The 25,042-nt window shown below is 41.0% G+C and overlaps 1 protein-coding gene across 1 annotated transcript in view; it reads right to left on the reverse strand.

The window, feature by feature from the left end:
- Positions 1-14,650, reverse strand: part of rgs20 (regulator of G protein signaling 20) — a 100,927-nt gene extending 86,277 nt beyond the window's left edge. The window contains exon 1 of the mRNA XM_072243874.1: positions 14,572-14,650. The gene's annotated coding sequence lies outside the window, so the exon portion shown is untranslated. The remainder of the gene's footprint in view (positions 1-14,571) is intronic.
- Positions 14,651-25,042: the final 10,392 nt, after the last annotated feature.

Raw genomic sequence — 25,042 nt, forward strand, 5'->3', positions numbered from 1 at the left:
CGGGTACCAGCTGTCCTTAAGAGCGTTTGCATTTGGAGAGTAGTATGTCCCACCACCTTTGTCTGTCCCAGTGAAACCTTTTCTTTTGATGGCATCTCTCGTCATCAATCCCAAATATGATTGGAAATCCAGTGGGACCACAAATAGACAGAGATCAATCAATACTGAAGTGTGCTAAATGTATTGTCTTGTTGATTTCCTTGCTGTCCAATGGGTGCATAGCAGTGGCTTTGCTTTGAACCAGAGATTTTCAGTGTTTTTTTAAAATCTAAACTTCTTATTTGGAAACAGGCCTCTTTTATTATTTTATATCAGAGGGGCAGAGCGAAGTGATGATAGTGCTAAACAGTGACTCCTTTGTTTGCATCTCTGGAAACGGCTCAGTTTCTATCTTTGATATCTCTTTTTTCCCTTTTCAAGGTTCTTTTGAAGACCCTGACCTGGAGTTACACTCTGACTTCAGCTCCTTGTGGGAATGGGACCCGCTCGCAGGGCCTCACAACCAGCAGCTTTTTGATATCCCAAGGATGCAGCCTGGAAGACTAACACGCCTTCAGGGTGCTAGATTTTCATGGCTCTGGAGACGGGCTGATTCAAGGCCGGTGCCCCTGACTGAGGCGTCTTGGGAGAACATGGAATATCGGGGTCAGCGAGTTAGCTGCCGTGGGCTGTGTGTCCAGAGACCTGAGCCTTGGGGCCTACTCTCTGGGCACAGAGCTCAGAAAGAGCGACGCAACAGACTTTTAACATCAAAAGTCAGTGAGTTTTTTGTTATGTCTCCCCTATCGCTATCAAAGGTTACGGTGAGAAGGCAGGGGAGCGGGACTAAATGGGAGAATGGATTAGCTCATGATAAAATGGTGGAGCAGACTCGATTGGCCAAATGGTCGACTTCTGCTCCTTTGTCTTATGGTCTAAACGGGAACACCTTATTAGGGAGAGAGAAAGAGAGAGCCTGTGGTATATCAAATTACCGGGTGAACGAATAGTTTTTGGGGTACTGCAAGTCTGTGTCTTTATTGATGTTTTGCTGCACGCTTGAGTGCTCAGTGGGGGGCATTGATACTTTTTTGCTGGTGGGGAGGGGGGATTATTGCCTTGCTGCTGCTTGTACGAGGGAGGGGAGAGCTGGGGGGTGCATTTGGGGTTCTAACATTTAACTGTCATTCATTCTTTGGGCATTCCTCTGTTTTCATGGATGTTTGCGAAGAAAAAGAATTTCAGGATGTATATTGTATACATTTCTCTGATATTAAATGTACCTATTGAAACCTCTTGCTTACAATTCAAATTAACAACCTTTCTAAGAATATTTTTCCAATGATCATTTGTCTTTAATTAAGTCCTTAATTTTCCTAGTCATGACATTTACTCATGGAATTATGCCTCAGATTTACTACCCAAAATACCTGTATTTTTTCAAACTACTTTTATCTCTTAAAAAGCACGAAAATTGTGATTTTTCAGGTTTCAAATATCCACTTCCTCAGTCTAGCAGTAGTTGATTTTAATTTCATTTTAAAAATTTAACAAATTAAGTAGAATACTAATCAAGCATGTATGTTTTATAGTGTCAGAAAATTATTTATTATCAGTAAATAATACTTGATAAAGATTTAATTATGTTAGCCAAAATTGAATATAAATATACATACATGAAGTTCTGTTTTGTATTTCAATAAATTGATCTCCCAGGAACACAGGTGAATTTGAGGTGCAATAAAACTGTACTTGATAAATTGATTTCATGTATAACTATCATCTCACTGCGACATTTTTTTTTACTTCCAAGGGTAATTTTACATGAAGGAAAAATTTCATATGCTGCTGAATGTAACTTCATTCAGGTAAATTATTATTGAATTTTTCCATATAGATAATAATGGGCTGTAGTATTCCCACAGAACAATTAAGTAATACCAAATAAAAAGCCTTTGCCATGAAGTTTGGCAGAACAACAAGTCTAAATATGATATGGCAATGAGTAAAAAAGAGTCTCTGGTGTGCCGAGGGATTGATGCATTCCATATTTGTACCACTTTATTAAACAACAATATAATTTATTGCTTGTTTCCCATTAAGTTTGTATTTGATATTCACTTTTACCAAAGCATCAGCACAGGAAATTGCTTTCTGAAACTGAATTATATTGGACTTATTCTGCAGCATGCAATTGACTGAATAATTGTCAATATGTGTCATCAGAGTAGTACAAATTACAATAAAGATTGCACTTCTCACTGAAATAATCATACACAACACATTTCATCAGGAGAACCAAAGTGTAAAAGCCAAGGACCCTGTGAAAGTCAGCAGCAGTTCCATTGACACACATCAAAGTTGCTGGTGAATGCAGCAGGCCAGGCAGCATCTTTAGGAAGAGGTACAGTCAATGTTTCGGACCAAGACCCTTCGTCAGGACGAGACCTGTTCCATTGACACCTTCACTACTTCATGTTTCTGTAACCTAGTGAAATTCAGGGGAGAGAGAATGGGACGATGTGATTGGTGGCATTTGGTACAACAGGCACCAGGAAAGCTTGAGGATGAAGAGATCTGAATGAACTAGAATCTCTGGCAGGACTTTATTGTTGATATGCTATTGCTTGGCAAGAGGAGATGGTGGAAGATGAACAGGAGGTCACAGTGAGATCAGTTGGAAAATATAAAGGGATAAGGATGGGAGGAAGGACATTGTCACTGAAATCAGGAGGGAAGGTGGGATGGAGGCACATATTAGGGGTTGTAGTGGAGAGAGTTACAAGCAAGCACGGACTTGGAGACTGCAGAAGAGTGGCATCAGCAGACCAAAAGGCTCGAAGGCTGAAAGCACCGGTAAATTATAGGACATCAGACTTGGAAACTGGGATTGGAACAGCGATGATGATGGGGACAGCTAAGAGTGATTCTGTCAGCAGAATGATCAAGGGATGGGCAAGACTATTCCTATTTCACTTGCAACACACATCAAAGTTGCTGGTGAATGCAGCAGGCCAGGCAGCATCTCTAGGAAGAGGTACAGTCGACGTTTCAGGCCGAGACCCTTCGTCCGAGATGCTGCCTGGCCTGCTGTGTTCACCAGCAACTTTGATGTGTGTTGCTTGAATTTCCAGCATCTGCAGGATTCCTGTTGTTTGCCTATTTCACTTGCACTGACTTCTAAGTCATATGCCTGATACATTCGTTATGGCAAAACAAGACTCTAGCTTTAACTATTTATGGAAGATAACTATGATCATTCAGAATTTTAAGTCATGTGTTAGCTCATACAACTTAATATTGACAGATGATAATGATCTGCTAAAAGCAACAAAAAAGAAAAGAAAGTGTTCGTGTCACATAAAATAGACACTGAAGCCCTTCTCATGAAGGCAGTTAATATTACTGAACTCTATTCTGATCTCAACAGAATTGGCAAATATTGAGAATAATGCTATTATAAGTGATCAGAATGGATCATCACCTATTAAAAATGCATGATCATGCTGAGATAAGCCAGAGGCTGAGAATTTGCTCTAAGATATTTTGGTTGCAATAATTCACTTATTTTCCTTCAAGATATTTACATAAAAAAGCCCAAAATTCTAAAACCTATTCACAGATAATGATGGTCCAGTGAGCAATCTTTTGTTTTAATATGGAGTTTACTAGGAATACTATCCATTTAGAATTAATCAAAAATAAATATAACATTCCCCGATATAATTTATTAAGGATCACATTATAAACTTAGTCAATAAGACCATAAGACATAGGAATGGAATTAGACCATATAGTCATTGTCCTTCCACCATAACCTGCTGATTACTAACTGAAAAGTTTTCTTCTTCCTGCAACTATAAAAAACTGCATTCCTGTTTCTGCTAGGAAATTAAATTGCTTCTCAAAAGATAAATTAAAAGGCTCGATATCCAACCAACGTCATGATTCTACGAGAATTCTCTCCACTCGCCTGCCCCAACAACACTCAAGACACTGAACATTAGCCAGGACAAAGCAGCCTGATTAATTGATACTCCATTTATACCACTCAACATTTATTACTCCATTTGTAACATGCCATGGCTACAGTGCACCATTCTACAAAATATATAGCAGTAACATATCTATGCTACCCCGACAGCACCTTCCGAATTAATCAGGATGACAGCGACATGCTTTAGACTGTCATCAGATCTCAACAAGTCACACAAATCCAAAATAACTATATATTGCTGTTCTTTCATCACCACTGAACCTAAATCTTGGAACTCCTTGTCCATTGGTCATGAGGGAACACATTTACCAGTAGTGATACAAGAACTCCAAAAGGTAGCTCATGAGCTCTTTCACAAACATAATCAGAGATGTACATTAAAAGATATACTGTACAAGATGTAAAGATGTACAATTAGATGGCTGCTACTCATGCCAAATAAAGAATTAATTAAAAAAGCATGATTACATTATCCACCAAAATTATTTCAAGGACATGACCCACCCAGCCAACACACTTTTCATCCCTCTTCCCTTCAGGAGAAGGCTCAGGAGCTTCAAGACTCGTACGGCCAGATTTGGGAACAGCTTCTTTCCAACTGTGATAAGACTGCTGAACAAATCCTGACACGGATCTGGGCCATATCCTCCAAGTATCCTGCCTCTCAGTTTTTTTGCACTACCTTACTTTCCCTTTTCTATTTTCTATTTATGATTTATGATTTAAATTTTTGATATTTACTATCCATTTGTACTCCAGGGAACATGAAGAGCAGAATCAAACATCGCTGTGATGATTGTACGCTCCAGTATCAATTGTTTGGCGACAATAAGGTGTAAAGTATAAAAGTATAAAAATAGACTAATCTCTTGGTTTAAAGTAGGCAACAATTAACCAAACCAGAAACAATTTTTAAAAAAGCAATTTCTTTAAAAATTTCATAGCTCTGTAATACATACCCTATTAAATTCTTCCCAAAATATCTACTTTTAACACTGGAGAGCCTATTTACTGCATATTTTTCACAGGTCAGACATATTACTCTCTCCTATATCAACATGAAGATCTTATTGTTCCCTTATGCATGCCACTGTATCCAGAACCTGACTATAATTGAGTTGGGATCTTAGCAGAGCACTGTAAAAACTTGGATTATATCATCTGGAAATGCAGTCCACTGTGTTTGTTTTATTTATAACTGGCTCATATTATTTGGATACATAAGTAAACTCTGGCCAGCTCATTTTCCATTTTCCTCATAATTATTTCTAACCAGGACAATAGGAATTTAGATACAGTGCTCCTCATTCTTGTCCTTCAATAGGATTATGACTGATCTGTACACCATCCCTTCCTTTCCTTCCCATTATATCTTTCATAAAAAGAAAACTACCAATTATAAAATTAAAATGATCCAACTGCCAACCTTCATGTGGATGTCTTTTTCAATTTCTTTCCCTGAGAAGCTTGGTTCTAATTTGTAGGTTATAAACTTTTATTCCAGATTTGTCAACTAATAAGAAGACTGACTTATCAGTTCCCCTTAAAATCTTGAAAACAGTGATCTAATCACACCTTAACAATGACACCTATCAGCAAATTTATAAGCAATAGCTCTTCATTTTGATATCCAAGTTGTTAATAACTCCAGTGAATGATTGAAATCCCCAAACAGATCTCTGTGGTATGTCTTAATGTATCACCTCCTGTTATTTAGAGAACTCACAATTAATATCTGTATCTTCTCAATCCTACAACTGATAAAAATTTTTAGAGAGGCAAATAATTAACCTGTGGTTTCTTTAACTTTAACTGCATTGTTAAAAATCTGTTCTTGGGGATGTTAGTGAATACCTTTCAGAAATTCATTTGCTTGGCACCTAATTAAATTCATCTATTCATTTAAAAAAATAATTTAATCAGATTCACTGGGTCTCACCCACTATTTACAAATCCTTATCAAGATGTTATGATCATATGAGGACTTGATCCAGAATTATACTAATCATACTTAATGTACATTGACATGGGAAAACTTCGAGTCCACACACTCTTATTGTTACAAGGATGAAATATGAATGATTTGATTTATTACTGAGATACCTCTGAGATTAAAGTTCATTATGGATTTGCACCATCTGCAAATATATCAAGCAAATCCCAAATAAATAAGTGGATTAAGAAAAAAATGATGAGGAGCCACACCATTCATTCACTTGATTCAGTTCAATCTGAATCCACTAGCAACTGTTTTCTGACTCATTTCTTTCTACCAGTCATTCAATGGCTCACCTTTGTTGGTAACACACATAAAATGCTGGAGGACCTCAGCAGATCAGGCAGCATCCATGGAGAGGAATAAACAGTTGATGTTTCAGGCCCTTCAACAGGATTGTGTGGATTTCAATGAAAACTTTTTGAAATTCATAAGAATATTTTGTCGCATGTCTTCCAGGAATCAATTTAAATGTTGCAGTGGATAGACGGGAACAGGTGGATGTCGTATACTTGGATTTCCAGAAGCCATTCAATAAGGTGCCACACAATATACTTACAAGATACGGATGCAGAGAGTCGGTGGATGTGTATTGGCATGGATAGTGGATTGGTTAACTGATAGAAGGCAGAGGGTTGGTATAAATGGGTGTTTCTCCGGTTGGCAGTCGGTGGTGAGTGGGGTGCCGCAGGGGTCGGTGCTGGGCCCGCAGCTGTTTACCATTTACATTGATGATTTGGAAGAGGGGACTGAGTGTAGTGTAGCAAAATTTGCTGATGACACTAAAATGAGTTGAAAAGCAAATTGTACAGTGGATGTGGAGAGTTTGCAGAGGGATATATATAGGTTAAGTGAGTGGGCCAAGGTCCGGCAGATGGAATACAACTTTGATAAATGCGAGATCATCCACTTTGGAAGGAATAATAGAAGAGCAGATTATTATTTAAATGGTGAAAGATTGCAGCATGCTGTCGTGCAGAGGCACTTGCGAGTGCTTGTGCATGAATTGCAAAAAGTTGGCTTGCAGGTACAACAGATTATTAAGGAGGCAAACGGAATGTTAGCCTTCATTGCTAGAGGGATTGAATTCAAGACCAGGGAGGTCATGCTGCAACTATACAGGGTACTGGTGAGGCCACACCTGGAGTACTGTGTGCAGTTCTGGTCTCCATACTCGAGGAAGGATATACTGGCTTTGGAGGCAGTGCAGAGGAGGTTCACCAGGTTGATTCCAGGGATGAAGGGGTTAACCTATGAGGAGCGATTGAGTCGCCTGGGACTACACTCTCTGGAGTTCAGAAGAATGAGAGGGGATCTTATAGAAACATACAAAATTTTGAAAGGGATAGATAAGATAGAAGTAGGAAAGTTGATTCCATTGGTAGGTGAGACTAGAACTAGGGAACATTGCCTCAAGGTTCAGGGGAGAAGATTTAAGACAGAGATGAGAAAAAACAGTTTTTCCCAGAGAGTGATGAATCTGTGGAATTCCCTGCCCAGAGAAGCAGTTGAGGCTTCTTCACTAAATATATTTAAGAAACAGTTACACAAACAACAGGAATACTGCAGACGCTGGAAATTCAAGCAACAGACATCAACGTTGCTGGTGAACGTAGCAGGCCAGGCAGCAGCTCTAGGAAGAGGTATAGTCAATGTTTCAGGCCGAGACCCTTCGGGTTATGGGGGAAAGACAGGTAGACGGAGCTGAGTTTATGGACAGATCAGCCATGATCTTATTGAATGGCAGGGCAGGCTCGATGGACCGGATGGCCTACTGTTGCTCCTATTTCTACGTTCTTTCTTGAACAATGGCCAGTAAAATTAGTCAGAATCCAAGTCAGCTGCCTGGTTTTCTGCTCATCAATCTGAACATTAGCTCTGTTTCTATCTCCACAGATGCTGTCAAAGCTGCCAAGTATTTCATCCTTTATTTATGACTGTCAATTAGGGTGTTTCCTACAGCTATTTGCTCCAGATTATTGATTTCTTTCATTTCCTAATGATTGAAGTCTAGGCATTTCTATGAGATGATTCCTCCTTGAGCAACAGGATTTTTCCATTTACCGCCTCACAAAATATCTCAAATGATGGACACTGTTTTATAAATATGCTTTCCTGTCAACCTGCTGAGCTTATTTACAACTTCTAACCTGGCAATATGCTGTTGGATGTTGGATAGGGCTGAACATTTAAAAACAGTAGAAGTTGGAAACACTCAGCAGGTCTTTTCCCCCTATATGTGAAGGTTTGTGATCATGTGGAAGATAGGGACGACGGGGATAAGAGTGGTGGAGGTGCCCCCTGAAAGAAAGTGGTAACGGAGGAGATGGTAAATGGAATGAGAGAGAAAATCAGAAGTAGTAGTGAAGAGGGATAAAAGTTGCTGAATGCCAGAAATGTGATACATAAGATGAAAGTTACTAAGTTACGACATCCATAACAATATTATGGCTGTGTATTTTTTAAAAAAATAGTTGAACCAGATGCTGCATATCGATGCAGCTATAAAGAAAGCAAGAAAACTGCTATATTTTATCTGGAGCTTGAGGAGATTTAGTATTTACCAAAAACACCCACAAATTTCTACACATGTACCTTGGAGAGCCTTCTAACTGGCTGCACACTGTCTGGCATGAGGGTGGGGGATACTGCACAGGACTGAAGGAAGCCGCAAAGAGTTGTAAACTTGGTCAGCCCCATCATGGGCACTGGCCGCCATAGAATCCAGGACATTTTCAAGGAGCAACACACACAAAATGCTGGAGGAACTCAGCAGGCCAGGCAGCATCCATGGAAAAACATAAACACGAGCAATTCTGCAGATGCTGGAAATTCAAGCAACACACAACAAAGTTGCTGGTGAATACAGCAGGCCAGGCAGCATCTCTAGGAAGAGGTACAGTCCACGTTTCGGGCCGAGACTCTTCGTCAGGACTAACTGAAGAAAGAGCTAGTAAGAGATTTGAAAGTGGGAGGGGGAGGGGGAGATCCAAAATGATAGGAGAAGACAGGAGGGGGAAGGATGGAGCCAAGAGCTGAACAGGTGATTGGCAAAAGGGATAAAAACGTAAACACGAGGAGTTCTGCAGATGCTGGAAATTCAAGCATCTATGGAAAAAAGTACTTCCGATGTTTCAGGCCGAAATCCTGATCTCCTGCCTCCCCATTGCCTCCCTCTTGTGCTCTTCCCCCCACTTTTCTTTCTTCTATAGCCTTCTGTCCTCTCCCATCAATCAGACTTTCCCTTCTCCAGCCTTGTATCTCTTTCACCAATCAATTTCCCATCTCTTCACTTCATCCCGGTTTCACCTATCACCTTGCGTTTCCCTCTCCCCTCCCCCACTTTTAAAATGTACTCATCTTTTTTTCTCCAGACCTGCCGAAGGGTCTTGGCCTGAAACTTTGACTGTACTTTTTTCCATAGATGCTGCCTGGCCTGTTGAGTTCCTCCAGCTTTTTGTGTGTGTTGCTTAGATTTCCAGCATCTGCAGATTTTCTCTTGTTTGCATCTTTAAGGTGCGGTTTCTCAGAAAGGCGGCATTCATCATTAAGGACCCCCCACCACCCAGGACATGCCCTCTTCTCATTGCTACCCTCAGGAAGGACGTTCATAATCCTGAAGGGACACACTCAGCAATTCAGGAATAGTTTCTTCTTCTCTGCATCTGATTTCTGAATGGACATTGAACCTATGAACACCACCTCACTACTTTTTTATTCCTATCTTCGCACTACTTATTTAACTATTTAATATTTTATATATACTGTATACTTACTGTAATTCACCAATTTTTCTCTCTGTGAATATGTACTGCACTGCACTGCTGCCACAAAGTTAACAAAATTCATGACATATGCCAGTGATATTAAACCTGATTCTGATTCTGAAATAGTGGGGGGATAAAGCAAATGTATTGAAACAATCTGTTGGGAAAATGAATGAGGTTCCAGGTTTTCAAAATGCTACGTAGAATATAACACTTTTGTAAGTGCAGTGGGCACATGGATTTACGTTATAGAAGGTCAAGCAATCAAGAATATACAGCTTAGATAATAATTTACACTTGAATAACAATCTTCATAAATTTTTTTACATAAAGATTGCCCCTTCTGGGTAACAGGAAACAACCTAAAAGACTGAACTGTCCATTTTCTTTTCAGCAGTCATTTATGTTTGCTGTTTACTGTATTTCATCTGAAGGTAGCTTGGTATAGATAGGGTAAATGCAAGCAGGCATTCTCCAGTGAGGTTGGCTGAGACGAGAACTAGAGATCATAGGTTAAGGGTAAAAGGTGAAATGCTTAAGGGAAACATGATGGGGAAACTTCTTCACTCAGAGGGTGATGAGAGTGTGGAAGGGATGGTTGTTGGTTGGATTTCAACAGTTAAGAGAAATTTAGATAGGTACATGGATGGGAGAGCTGTGGAGGGCTATGGTCAGGCTGCAGGTCGATGGGTCTCAGCAGATTATTAGTCCAGCATGGACTAGATGGGTTGCAGATCCTGTTTCTGTACTGTAGTGTATATGACTGTATAGTTCAATGGAAGAAATGGATTTATCACAATCCATTAGCAAGAGCTACGGCACAAGAATCCATTTCTGCACCATGCAATTTACATCACTCAGATAAAAGGAAACTGCAATGTATTTTCTGTCTGAATTTATTACAAAGATACGGGAACAATGATGAACCAGATTTACTTAAATCACGAATAGCACATTACTAGAAAACAATCTGAATAATGATCTACCGAGAAATTCAAATTTTTTCAGATAACTAATTATATTTCAATATTCAAATAATTGGAGTAGAACACGCCACCATAATTATCTTGAAAAATAACTTTGTTTCCAATCTTCTGAACTCTTTCTACCTGATCCATGTTTTGAGAATTTATTCTGCCTATTTTGCGTGCCTTCAAGATTTTCTGACGAGCCTGCTGTTTTCAGTCATCAAGATTTGCTTTCTGATGCCTGCGTGAGTACTTTTGAAAATTGCTAACTAATTTGTGTGTTAAAATTCTTCCACACTCTTTCCTGCACCATTGCCTGTGCTCTCAGCATCTGTGAAAAGCGACTGTTCTCTCAGATCGCTGACCTTTCCACACAGAGCTTCACCATCGCCATTTCTTCCAAGTCGACGAAACCTCGTACACCCATTGGGACCTTTTCCCTCACTAATTATTAGTGTTATAGTTGTTTGTGTGGAAATGACCAGATTCTTCAATTTGCTGATAGATCTAATTGAGACTGCCAGAAGAATCCATTCAAATAAGGTGCAATGTTCAAAGTAACCGTCTAACAACAGAATGAAGCAAAACAATTCCAAATCTTAAAGAGATCCGTGTCCAGAAGCTTTGCAGCTTAACTGAGCATCATTACTTCCATTAGATAATGAAATAATGAAAATTCAAAACACACTGCCAGCACTGACATTCTATCTATTAAGTATGAAGTGAGGAAAATAAATAAACCATTTTCCTGGAGGTGGTTTAAGCTGTTATGTAAGAGCCTGAATCCTTCAGTTATTTTCTATCTTTCTACATTGATATGATTTCCCCAAGTACAGTTACCAATGTAATTAAAAGTCTACCAAAAAACAACTGTGAAGGTGGCATGTCCAGTCTTTCTGCTGGCAGCAGCTCTGATTTCAAACCCCGGACTTTCTTGCCTTTATCTATCCTCAAGCCATCGTTTAATTTCTCTCATCATTTTTATATCTCACAAATCTTATCTCACATTCACAGAACTTTGAACCCTCCATCCACTTTTGACTAGTCCCTTCATGTTTTTTCCCTGCAGTTTCTCCCCAATTTCCCTCCCACTTAATACATTCTTTCACCACCCTGTCAGTACATTTCATTTGTTGAGAGCTTTCCACTATCATATTCAATAAAGCTGACACCTTCTCCTCCCTGAGGCAGCAAGTCAGTCCTTTTATTCTCACCACTGCTGAAAGTGATCGCCTAATTTTACTCACAGTGTAAGATGCGCATAGCTGAATAGGCACCTCACTTAGCCGATTAGGCTAAAGATTGCTATAGCCTATAATCAATATTGCAGAATGTCAATAATTTATCTCCGAGACTTTTTAATTGCAATTGCACTGTAATTTCACTGTCCTTTTAACTGTGCAGCAGGTAGATTAGTCTGTAAATGCCAATTTGATATTAAATATGTGGCAAAGTCAACAGTGGTTCAAAACATGGTAACATGGTAGCTAATAATATGTATATTTTTCACCTACCAAACTAATTGCCTTTCTAGAAAATCAAATAGCCACAAGTGATGAAAATGTGAAATAAAAGCAGAAAATGATGGAAACACTTTTGATGGCAACTGCTGTAGAAAAGGAAAAGTAGTTAGCATTTCAGTTCAAAGACACTTCATCAACCTGAAATGTTAACTCTGCTCCTTTTCCCACAGGAGCTGCCTGACCAGTTGCATCTTTCCAGCATTTTCTGCCTTTCTGTTACATCCATCTGTAACAGCAACTTTATCTTACCTTATTTTCTTTAATTAAAAAAAATTATCCCAACCCAACACATTAAACTGGTTATCTAAAAATGCACTCTCTTAGTATTCTGCTGACAAAGATCAATGGGCCAGAGATCTCTGAAAATGAAACAGGCAAACAAAAAATGGTGTGAAGATGGCTGTTCTTCTTCATCAGTCACACCTTTAAAATTAATAATATATTTCACCTACATTTATAAATATAATGTCAAATGGGTGAAGTACAATTCATTATTTATTAGGTTATGATTATATGAATGCTCTTGTAGCCTACAGGGCATGAATATATTGTAAAATTCACAGCATATTAATTACATAATCCCCATTTCCCTTGATACTTTAGCGATAGTTGACTGCTTTAGAATGAGGTACTAAATGGGCCAGATTAAAATGAGTTCATTAGTAAAATTGTTATTCAATTATAATTTAAAAATTACAATTCTTATGAATTTTATTTTATCGTTCGATAGAGTTAATTAAAAGAAAATATTTTCCAACCCCTGAGTGAGGGAATTATAGGCAGCACGGTATTACCTTGTGCAATAATCTCTTCCACAAAATCCATAACCCTTTCTGATGGTCAAAGCAATTCTATGTTTCAACCGATTCTACTTACTGTTTTAGCTTACTGATTACTGTGGCAACACATTTGGAAACCGATTTATGTATAGGCGCTAAAGTACAAAGAAAACTTCAATTTTGGGAGAAAAGGCACATTTATACATTCCTACATACATGGATTCAGTCTGTTGCTTGGATTTTCTCTTGTTCATTGTTTAATTTTGTCTGTTGTGCTAATTTACCAATGTTCTAGTTTTAATTATGTCAAAGAAGAAATGATAATAGGATTGTTTCGTCTTTTCCAATATTCTAGTGTGGCCGAAAAGATACCATAACCTTTCTAAACTACAGGCTACAATTCTACCTGACAACGGCCTCCCAATCCTCGGAAAGTTGCCCGTCATGTCTCAGCCCCGGTTTCACGGCGTGTGACTTTAGCATTGTACACAATCTCCAGATTACTTCGAGGGACTAAATGCAAGAGCCACATGTAACGTTTTGTTCTGCGTTACATCATGCCATTTCAGCACTCGAATCAAATGCTTTAAATGCGCACACTGGACACATAACAATGTTATAATGAATGGGCTATACGAAGGCTCGCATGAGCAATCACAAAATACTCCTCCCCCGGTATAAACTGCTGGGATTTTTACCGCAATTGAAGTTACATTTTCGGTGGGTGCAGATTCCCTGTACGAATTGGCCGCAACTACAATTAAATGAGAAGTTAAGCTACGTCCGAAATGATACAATTGCTCTATTCGGCAAGGTGCGCTAACCGAAGAACAGGGGATATCAGTGTTCCCCCGTTTCCCACAGATACGCTTCCCCTCCGCAAGTGTAAAGTAGCTAATGCAAGAGAGCGTTTAGAATACTTGTAATATTGCAGCAGGAGAGGAGGGGGACAGGGTTGAGATGATGTAACCACTTGAATTCACAGATCCGAGGAAACTGCGCCTCGTTTTTTTCTCCCTAAAAAGGGAAATTGCTGCTGGCCACCCAAGGCTGGAGAGACCATTGATATTACTTGGTGGACAGATGCTCTAAAAGGGGGCTTTCCCTCCAATGCAACAAGGAAAAACCCCGCCTGAGTGACTCCAATATTCCCAGTTGAGCACACATTCGTTAACAAGCATCAGGATCAGCATCAATAAAACTGGGGATCATCTTTCACCAAGTTCAGCGGTGCCACATGCAGTGTGGGAGCCCCACGCTGTAGACTACACCCCACTGATGCCTGAACTCAGGGGGTCCCCAAAGACAAGGGAACGGCACAGACTTCGTCTCCGTGCCCCCCTCCGTCGTAATATGGACAGAGAGAGAGAGAGAAATGCTGCCCCGTTGCCTCGTCCTCCTCCCAGGCTGGGCAGCGTCCAGGGGAGCCCAGAGTCGAAAAGGATTCCGCGCGGTCCCCACCCTCTCCTCCCCTCACACTCAATCTTCAGATATACAAGGCGCGGCTTTTAGTGGTATCCCCGGTTTGTGTGGTGTGTGCGGGCAGTGCAGGAGGTACTTACGGTCTGAGCATCAATCTGGTGAGCCGCACACGATCTCCACCACCCTCCCAGCCGATTCCAGTGGGATCCTCACCCAGGGCCGCTCACTGGCAACGCCTGCGCATGCGTGCGGCTGGTTACTGATAAAAACGCTGGGATTTTACGGTAAAAATCCCCTTATGGTCCAAAATCCGATTTCGAGATTTTATTTCTTCCTTCTTCACACATTTTTTGCTTGTTGTGGCAATGCAAGCCACAGCTTGTAAACTAAAACACGGAATGTTTCCGCAAACCTAACTGGCTCTCTGTAAAACCGGCTATCGAGTCAGGGAATAAAATGACAAATGAACCGTGAATGCCATAGCGCCCAATACACATTGCTCCAACTGCACTCGGGGATCCTCGCAGTAGTGGGCTCCCCGTGACATGCTCCTGGAAGCCGCACATTGCATCTCTCTTAAGTTATGCCCAATTCTCCTTAGATTCCCAACAGTGTACAATGCATCTTTGAGATGTCAGTGCAGATATTTTGAACTCAGGCGCTATGTGGAAACTTGAAGCAGCAATTTTCATCAAGTTCTTCCCGATCTATTGTCAGACGAAATCAACTTTCACACAAGCATAAACAAACATGCATTGAATCTCAAAGACCAACTGTATTTGAAAACGAAGAGCCTTGTTTATTATTAAACGATCTGTTCATATTTAAACAGCTGTCTAAGGGGAGATGCTTAACTGTGGACAGAATCGAATAAATTGTGATTATTTATATTTAGAACCTGGTAACAGCCGAAACCTATCGCACAGTTTGGTTTGTGCGGCGAGATCCCGTTCTATTGTCACGTTTTGTTTTATGTTGCTTCCTCCCCAAAATCAAAATAACTGCTTCACTGGATCCTCCCTGCCATTTTCTACCGAGAGCTCCGCAGCATGACACAAAACAGAGCAGGCGCCTGGTGTCTGCCTTTTACTGCAGGATTTTTAATTTGATGACATCCTTTCATTCATTTGTCAAATCGAAACTGAGAAATCATGACAGTACTACCAGATACAGAGGACTTGTAATTGAAATTAGAGGCAAGTGGTTCACGGCATCAGAGAGAAGGTGAGCACTTGGCAGTCTTAAAATGGACGATGAGGGGGACTCCGAAGGCGCTTGCCATGACAAAAATAATGAACCTTAAATAACCGGATGTTCCCTTGGCGGAATAAAAATAACTAGAAACACAAATAACACACTTCTCTTTCTTGAGTTGGCCGAGATGGAACCCTCCCCCACCTCCCCCACCGCTGTCCGCTGTTGCAAGATACCGCAAAGCCTAGCCTGGGACCCTCTAGCCAATATACTAACCTGCTGTCTATTGTGTCAGTCTGTGTATGACTCTTTTTTTCCCCATTAATAAGAAAATATACGCACAATTCATGCTATAAAGTTAACATCATAAGAGTTGCAATCCCATATAGAACAGCAAACAAATATCAAATCAAATAACGAGTCAGACCTAACATTGTATAAACCATGAAATACAAAATCACTGGCAGATCCTATATTATTGGTAGCAGTTTCTTAAATATTAAAAATTAATAGAAGTTCATACAATAAACGATGCCAAAAATAGTTCAGGAAAAAGGAGTCTAATTCTGCACTCACCTCTGGTTTGGTCGACACTGTATTACTCGGCGAAAGCGCTCACTACATGAATTGGCTTAAGCTTACGGATTTTTCTTTACGTTTACCCGTCTGTGTCAATGAACACGGGGTACCACTTCCGAAAGGTATCTTTCCTTTTTTAAAGAAAATATTTTAGAGTGGCGACGGCACCACGGGAAAGCTAGATCGTCCGGCAATAATGCGTCGATGGAGAAATCGGACAAGAGAGAGCGTTATTGCCTGCGAATTCGCCATATCCAGAGAAAGCTGTTCCTCCCACCTCCCCTTAGTCTTCAGCAGAATCGAACAACATCACGGTACATACCCAAGGAGCCTTTCCGTATCTGCCCAGTGAACACATTACCTATTCGAGCCTCAGCTATATGTCAATATTGCAACAGCTGGGCGATCAATCAATAATGATTTATCAATATTTTATTTCTAAACACATTCTGGCGTAAAACGGTAGTGTGGAAATGAACGCGGCATTGTACAGGAGGCCGGGAAGGATGCATTTTATTTTTCTTTTAAATCAGTTAATTAGGGGTTAATCAGATTGAAGTTCTCAGTGACCAATGGCCAGCGCCTCCAACAGAGGAATTGCTATTTGTTTGGATTTAGAAATCTCATATCAAAAAATACAGAGACAAGGTGCTGCCGACCGGTTGCCTGGCAGCGCCTTTTGATCATTGGTCGTTATTAATGCTGAATGGAACTGGAGTATTGGGAAGCAAAATAGCTGCCTCACCTAAATCACCGGCTGTTCTCCGCAAAACACCAAAACCATTCTAATCATCAGCGTATTACAGCAGATTTTCATGGTTTATTATTTGATCAGAAACGTGCACTGTGCGCAGGGCTCTTCTACCAGGCGTTAACATTGTAATGTACACAAACATGCAATAAAGCCCAACAGGTTTATTATATACGCCTTCCATTTTCCCTCTCTCACCATGACCAGGTAAGTCTTTTCTTATCCAAATCAAAAACAAGGAAGTTGGGAATCTAAAAGAAAACACGAAATTCTGTACTCAGTAGATCAGTTAGCATCCATGGAAAGAGAAACGGAGTTACAGGGATCCGATTTTCCCTGCACAGATGGTGCCTGACCTATTAGATTTCATTTCTTGTCAACATCTACCAATCAAAGTGAACTGTGGGATCAGTACATATTAATGCCACCAATTCTTCCGAGTCTTAACGCATCAATAGGCAAATCCGAATTGCTCATTAATTTATTGGATATGTTTAGGATCTTATCTAGAATTAAGATTATCTTTAATATACGTTCTCTCTTTCTGCTTATCTTGTTTCTGCCTTGTCTTGTTTTCTTATCGACGTACCTGCCTTCATCTCCCTATCCTTCCAGCCGTGCATTTTGAAACGGTAAGAGTTGTGAAATCAAGGCATGATAGAAAGCTAGCGTCGCTGAAGAGCAAGCAGAGAAATAAATTCACTAAAATTCTGGAAAATGCACCTAATTATGTTTTTTTAAAAAATCTGCATTCTGGGAGCGTGAGGCTCTGCACCGGAGGCTGTCTGTCGCTAGTTGGTATACTTTAGGTCACGGTCACACGTAAAATAATGGAGTTTTACAGAACAGAAACAGGCTTCACTTAACCACAGCGATGAGCATCAAGTCCACGCATAAAATACTAGTAGAGAACCTCAGCAGGCAGGTTAGGCAGCATCAATGGAAAATAATAAAGAGTTGACCTTTTAGGTTAAAACTCTTCATCAGGACTGGAAAGAAAGGGAGAAGAAACCAGCCTTTCCAGTCCCGATGAAGGGTCTCCTCAGGTACTGCCTGACCTGCTCTTCCTCCAGCATTTTGTGTGTGTTACTCTAGATTTCCAGCATGCTTTGTGAGCATCAAATACTAACTTTATTCTCTTCACATTTACATCAATTCCCTCAGGTTCTACTACCCTCCTACTTACCCTAAGGGCAATTTAACAGCCAATAAACTATTGATCCATAATTGCTTGGAAAGTGGGAAAAAAAACCCTGAACACCTGTAGGCAACTCACACAGTCAAACTCCACAGGGGTTGCACTGGAGATCAGGATTGAATCCAAACCATCCGACAGTGAGAATGCATTCCATACATACATCAAAAGCATGAGGATAACTAGGGAGTGGGTAGGTCCACCTAAGGATAAAGGAGGGAGCATGTGTTTAAACCAAGAATAAAGGAAGGAGAATATAGACAAGGTCCTAAATGAATAGCAACACACATCAAAGTTGCTGGTGAACGCAGCAGGCCAGGCAGCATCTCTAGGAGGAGGTACAGTCGACGTTTCAGGCCGAGACCCTTCGTCACTGAAACGTCGACTGTACCTCCTCCTAGAGATGCTGCCTGACCTGCTGCGTTTACCAGTAATTTTGATGTGTGTTGCTTGAATTTCCAGCATCTGCAGAATTCCTGTTGTTCCTAAATGAATACTTTGCATCTGTATTTACCAAAGAGAAGGATGTGACCAATAGACAGATCCATGTGGATCATACTAATTTGCTAGGGCATTACAAAATAAAGAAAGGGGTAATGTTTGTTCCCTTAAAGAATATTAAGGTGGATATCACCAGGGCCTAATGGGATATACCCCAGGTTATTGAGTGATGCGGATGCTGGGCCTTGTGTTGGGCAAGTGGCTTACTAACTTGATTGAGATTTTTGAGGAGATGACAAAGGTGACCGAAGAAGGTATTGTCTACATGGATTTTAGTAAAATGTTTGACAAGGTCCCTCATGGGAATTGATTCAAAGGGTTAAGATGCATGAGATCCATGGTGAATTGGTCATTTGGATTCAGAATTGGCTTGCTCATAGAAGGAAGGGGTAGTAGTTGATGGGACTTCCGGCTGGAGGTCCGTTAGTAGTGGTCTTCTACAGCAATCTGAACTAGGACCTTTGGTGTTTGAAATATATATATTTATAAATACTGTACATAATATATAATACAATGTTGTATAATATATAAATACATATATGATTTGTAAGGTTCAGGAACTATTATTACCCTTCAACCATCAGGCTCCTGAACCAGCACATATAACTTCACTCACCTCAACTCTGAACTCACTCCACATCCTATGGACTCATCTTCCAGGATTCTGCGACTCATGTTCTCAATATTATTTATTTGCATACTCATATTTTTATTATTTGTCCAGGCTTGTCTTCTTTTTTCACATTTGTCAGTCGTTGTGTGTATTTTTTCATTGATTCTATTGTACTTCTCTGGCGATTGCCTGCACAAAAATGAATCTCGGGGTAGTATATGGTGACATACATATAGTTTGATCATGAATTTAAAGTCATAGAGGAATAGATGAGTACAGCAAAGAAACAAGCCCTTCAGCCCATCTAGTCTGCGCCAAACATTTTAAACCGTCTACTACCATCGACCTGCACTTTGAACTTTGATATAAATATATAAATGACCCGGCTGAAAGCATTGAGGGGCAGGTTAGTAGGTTTTCAGATGTTATGAAGATTGGTTGTTCTGTGGACACTATAGAAGACTACCCAAGTAGATAGTGGGATACAGATCAGTTGTAGGTATGGGCAGAGAATGGTAGATGGAGTGTAACCCAGATAACTATGAACTGTTGCACTTTGGGAGATCAAATGTAAATGAACAGTACACTGTTAATTGCAAGACCCTTAGTATTTTGATGCCCAGAGGGAATGTCCATAACTCTCTGAGGGTGCTACCAAGGTTGACGGGGTGGTTAAAAGCAGATGGTATGTTTACCTTTATTAGTTGAGGAACTGAGCGCAAGAATTGGAGTATTGTATGTATTTCTGTTTGCCCCATTACAGGAAGGATGTGGAGGGTTTCAAGAGGTTACAGAAGAGGTTTACCAGGGTGCTGTCTGGATTGGAGGGCATGTACTACAAGGAGCAGTTGGATAAACCTGGATTGTTTCCTCTGGAGCAGCAGAGGCTGAACAGAGATCTGACAGAGGTTTGTAAGATTATGGGAGACATAGATGAAGTAGACAGACAGAATCTTTTTCCTAGGGTCAGGATGTCTAATATCAGAGGGCATGCATATAAGGTGTAAGTTCAAAGAAGAAGTTGTTATTTTACATGAAGTGTGTGGGTGCCAGGGTTGCCCGAGGTAGTGGTGGAGGGAAATACAACAGAGATGTTCAACAGGCTATTAGATAGGCACATAAATGTGTAGGAAATGGAACGATACGGACATTGTGTCGGGATTAGTTTATTTGGGTATTTGATTACTAATTTAATTACTTTGGCACAGCATTTTCAGCTGAAGGGCCTGTTCTTGTGCTATACATAGAAACATAGAAAATCTGCAGCACAATACAGGCCCTTCGGCCCAAAAAGCCGTGCAAACGTGTCCCTACCTTAGAAATTATCTAGGGTTACCCATAGCCCTCTATTTTTCTAAGCTCCATGTAGCTGTCCAGGACTCTCTTAAAGGACCCTATCATATCCGCCTCCACCACCATTGCTGGCAATCCACACACTCATCATTCTGCGTAAAAACCTTACCCCTGACATCTCCTCTGTACCTGCTTCCAAGCACCTTAAAACTGTGCCCTCTTGTGCTAGCCATTTCAACCCTGGGAAAAAGCTTCTAACTATCCACACGGTCCATGCCTCTCATCATATTATACACCTCTATCTGGTCACCTCTCATACTCCGTCACTCCAAGGAGATAAGTTCACTCAACTTATCCTCACAAAGCATGCTCCCCAATCCAGGAAACATCCTTGTAAATCTCCTCTGCATCATTTCTATGGTTTCCACATCCTTTCTGTAGTAAGCTGACCAGAAATGAGCACAGTACTCCAAGTGGGGTCTGACCAGGGTCCTATATAGATGCAACATTACCTCTCAACTCCTAAACACAATCCCATGATTATGAAGGCCAATGCACTGTATGCCTTCTTAACCACAGAATCAACCTACACAGCAGCTTTGAGTACTTGTAGAATGCCTTAGGGTTTTCCTTAATCCTGTCTGTTGAGGCCTTCTCATGGCCCCTACTGGCTCTCCTAATTTCATCCTTAAGCTCCTTCCTGCTAGCCTTATAATCTTCTAGATCTCTATCATTACCTAGTGTTTTGAACCTTTTGAAAGCTTTTCTTTTCTTCTTGACTAGATTTACAACAGCCTTTGTACACCATGGTTCCTGTACCCTACTATTCTTTCTCTGACTCATTGGAACGTACCTATGCAGAACTCCATGCAAATATCCCCTGAACATTTGCCACATTTCTTCTGTACATTTCCCTGAGAACATCTGTTCCCAATTTATGCTTCCAAGTTCCTGCCTGATAGCCTCATATTTCCCCTTACTCCAATTAAATTCTTTCCTAACTTGTCTGTTCTTATCCCTCTCCAATGTTATGGTAAAGGAGATAGCATTGTGATCACTATCTCCAAAATGCTCTCCCACTGAGAGACCTGACACCTGACCAGGTTCATTTCCCAATACCAGATCAAGTACAGCCTCTCCTCTTGTAGGCATATCCACATATTGTGTCAAGAAACCTTCCTGAACACACCTAACAAACTCCACCCCATCTAAACCCCTTGCTCTAGGGAGTTGCCAATCAATATTTGGGAAATTAAAATCTCCCACCACGACAACCCAGTTATTATTACGCCTTTCCAGAATCTGTCTCCCGATCTGCTCTTTGATGTTCCTGTTACTATTGGGAAGTCTATAATAAACACCCAGTAGAGTTATTGACCCCTTCCTGTTCCTAACTTCCACTCACAGAGACTCCGTAGACAATCCTTCCGTGACTTCCTCCTTTTTTGCAGCCGTGACACTATCACTGATCAACAGTGCCATGCCCCCACCTCTTTTGCCTCCCTTCCTGTCCTTTCTGAAACAACTAAAGCCTAGCACTCGAAGTAACCATTCCTGCCCCTGAGCCATCCAAGTCTCTATAACAGCCACAACATCATAGCTCCAAGTACTGATCAGCGCACTAAGCTCATCCGCTTTGTTCATAATACCCCTTGCATTAAAATAGACATATTTCAAACCATTGGTCTGATCGCGTCCCTTCTCTATCACCTACCTATCCTCCCTCTCACACTGTTTACAAGATTTCTCTAGTTGTGAGCCAACCGCCTCTTCCTTCATCTCTTCAGTTCTGTTCCCACCCCCAGCAATTCTAGTTTAAACTCTCCCCAATAACCTTAGCAAACCTCCCCGCCAGGATATTGGTCCCCCAGAGATTCAAGTACTACCTGTCCTTTTTGTACACCTGCCCGAAAAGAGGTCCCAATGATCCAGAAAGCTGAATCCCTGTCCCCTGCTCCAATCCCTCTGCCAAACATTTATTCTCCACCTCATTCTATTCTTATACTCACTGTCACATGGCACAGGCAGTAATTCCGAGATTACTACCTTTGAGGTCCTGCTTCTGAACTTCCTTCCAACCTCCTTGTAGTCTGTTTTTAGGACCTCCTCCCTTTTCCCACCTACGTCATTGGTACCAATATGTACCATGACCTCTGGTTGCTGTCCTTCCCACTTCAGGATATCGTGAATGCAATCAGAAACATCCCAGACCCTGGCACCAGGGAGGCAAACTACCATCCAAGTTTCTTTCCTGCGTCCACAGAATCGCCTGTCTGACCCCTAACTATAGAGTCCCCTATCACTGCTGCCATCCTCTTCCTTTCCCTACCTTTCTGAGCCACAGGGCCAGACTGTGTGCCAGAGGTGTGGCCACTGTTGCTTCCCCCAGGTAGGTCACCACCCCCCCCCCAACAGTACTCAAACAGGAGTACTTATTGTTAAGGGAGACAGCCACAGGGACACACTCTAGCATCTGTCTTTTGCCCTTCCTTCTCCTGAACTTTACTCACTTATCTGTCTCTCGAGGCCCCGGTGTGACTACCTGCCTATAGCTCCTCTCTATCACCTCCTCACTCTCCCTGACCAGACGAAGGTCATTGAGCTGTATCTCAATTTCTCTAACACGGTCCCTTAGGAGCTGCAGCACGACACACCGGGTGCAGATATGGCCGTCCGGGAGGCTGGGAGACTCCGGGACTTCCCACATCTGACGCCGAGCACAGAACACCGGCCTCACTCACATACTTCCTGTCCGTATTCTACACAGGCAAACTACCTCGCCCCGACCTGCTATTGCTTAAGCCACGTTGAGCCAAAGCCCTTCTACACCGTCTCCCTCTACTCCGTCACCCGCTCCTCTGACGCCAGCTCTATAAAGCTGTCTCCTTTTAAACTCTTCTGGCTGTTCTAACTGGCTGACGTCCATGTTCTCTGTGAGACTGCAGCTTTCCATACCCAAGAGGTTCACAGGAGTGGAACAAGAAATTGAAAGCAAAGATTAATAACGCAATATTCCCTCTCTAATCTGAGCCCTGGGTTCAATTGGTAGAATCTGTTCTTTTACTCTCCCTCCAATGAGGAAAGTGAGTCAGCAGATCAGCTCTGTTTAGTTTAAAATATCATGCTAGATGCAAGCACTGTAGTGCATTTTACATTCTAAATGAGTGGAATATCAGGCAAAATATAGAACCACTTCTGTAGAAAATTATTTCTTTTTACAGGAAGTTCAGTCTAACATAAAGTAATAAGCTTAATTCTTTAAGAGATGCAAAAGAAAAGATCTGTGGATAAATGCACATAATTTGTTGAAGATGGCAGAGCAGCTTGTGAAAGCAACTTAAGTAAGATGCTGGACTTTAAGTATAATGGTACATGGCACAGAAGCAATAAAACCCCGTTGAACCTCTGTAAAATGAATAGTTTATCATTACAACTAGAATATTGCATCAATTTCTGAGTGTCATTCTTTAGGAAAGATGTGAAGATTAGGGAGAAGGAGCAGACGAGGTTTACTGAGAATATTCTAGTCATATCAATAGATTGGAGAAGCTTAGACTGGCTTTCTTGGAATGGAATATTGTAAGGGGGAATGGCAGAGCTATTTAAAATCCGGAAAGGTATTGAAAAATAGAGAGAAGCTACTCCTAATGCCAAAGGGGTCAAGAGAGAATGAAAATGATGAGCCAGAGAACAAAAACTGCCAAGAGCAATGTGTCGCTATCTGGAATGCATGGCTAAGCGGAAATGAAAGCAGATGTAATTGTAGCACTTTAAGTATGTATCTGAAAGGAAAGACCTTTCAGGCCTAAGGGGAGATAGCAGAGGAAGGAGATCTGTTAGCCTGGTCTCATGTAGAGCTGGTACAGGCACAATGAGCCAAATGGACTCCTGCCGTGCTAGATTTCTCTACAACAGTCACTATGCACTCATTATGAGATTGCCCATCATTATTTGCTTACAGCCAGCAAGTTAAAAGGTGGGCTCAAAAGGGTGTTCTTAGTTTCCTGAACTGCTGTCGGATGTTTCTTCAGTTGCACAGATAATTTTAAGTGACAACAATTTTAATTGCTATTTCTCTGTTACAGTAGTCATGGGGGACTTCAAACTGCATACAAACTGGGAAGATAAGGCTGGGATTTCAAGGGAAGAAAATTGTAGAATTCCCATGAGATAACCTTTTTGAGCAGCTTCTGGTCAAGTTCACTAGGGAAAAGACAATTATGGATTTATGTTGCGTAATAAGCCAGATTTGATGAAGAAGCTTAATGTAAAGGAACCCTTAGGAGGCAGTGATCATAAATTGTGATAAAATTCACCCTGCATTTTGAGACAGAGAAGCTAAAAACAGAGGTATCAATGTTACAGTTGAGTAAAGGAAACTACAGAGGTAGAAGAGAGAAGCTGATCAAAGGTTGATTGGAAGGGGATCATAGCGGAGAGTATGGCAGAACACCAATGGCTGGAGTATCTGGGAGCAACTTGGAA

The sequence above is a fragment of the Mobula birostris genome, chromosome 1, assembly GCF_030028105.1.
Source record: "Mobula birostris isolate sMobBir1 chromosome 1, sMobBir1.hap1, whole genome shotgun sequence".
In the NCBI taxonomy this organism is placed as follows: domain Eukaryota; kingdom Metazoa; phylum Chordata; class Chondrichthyes; order Myliobatiformes; family Myliobatidae; genus Mobula; species Mobula birostris.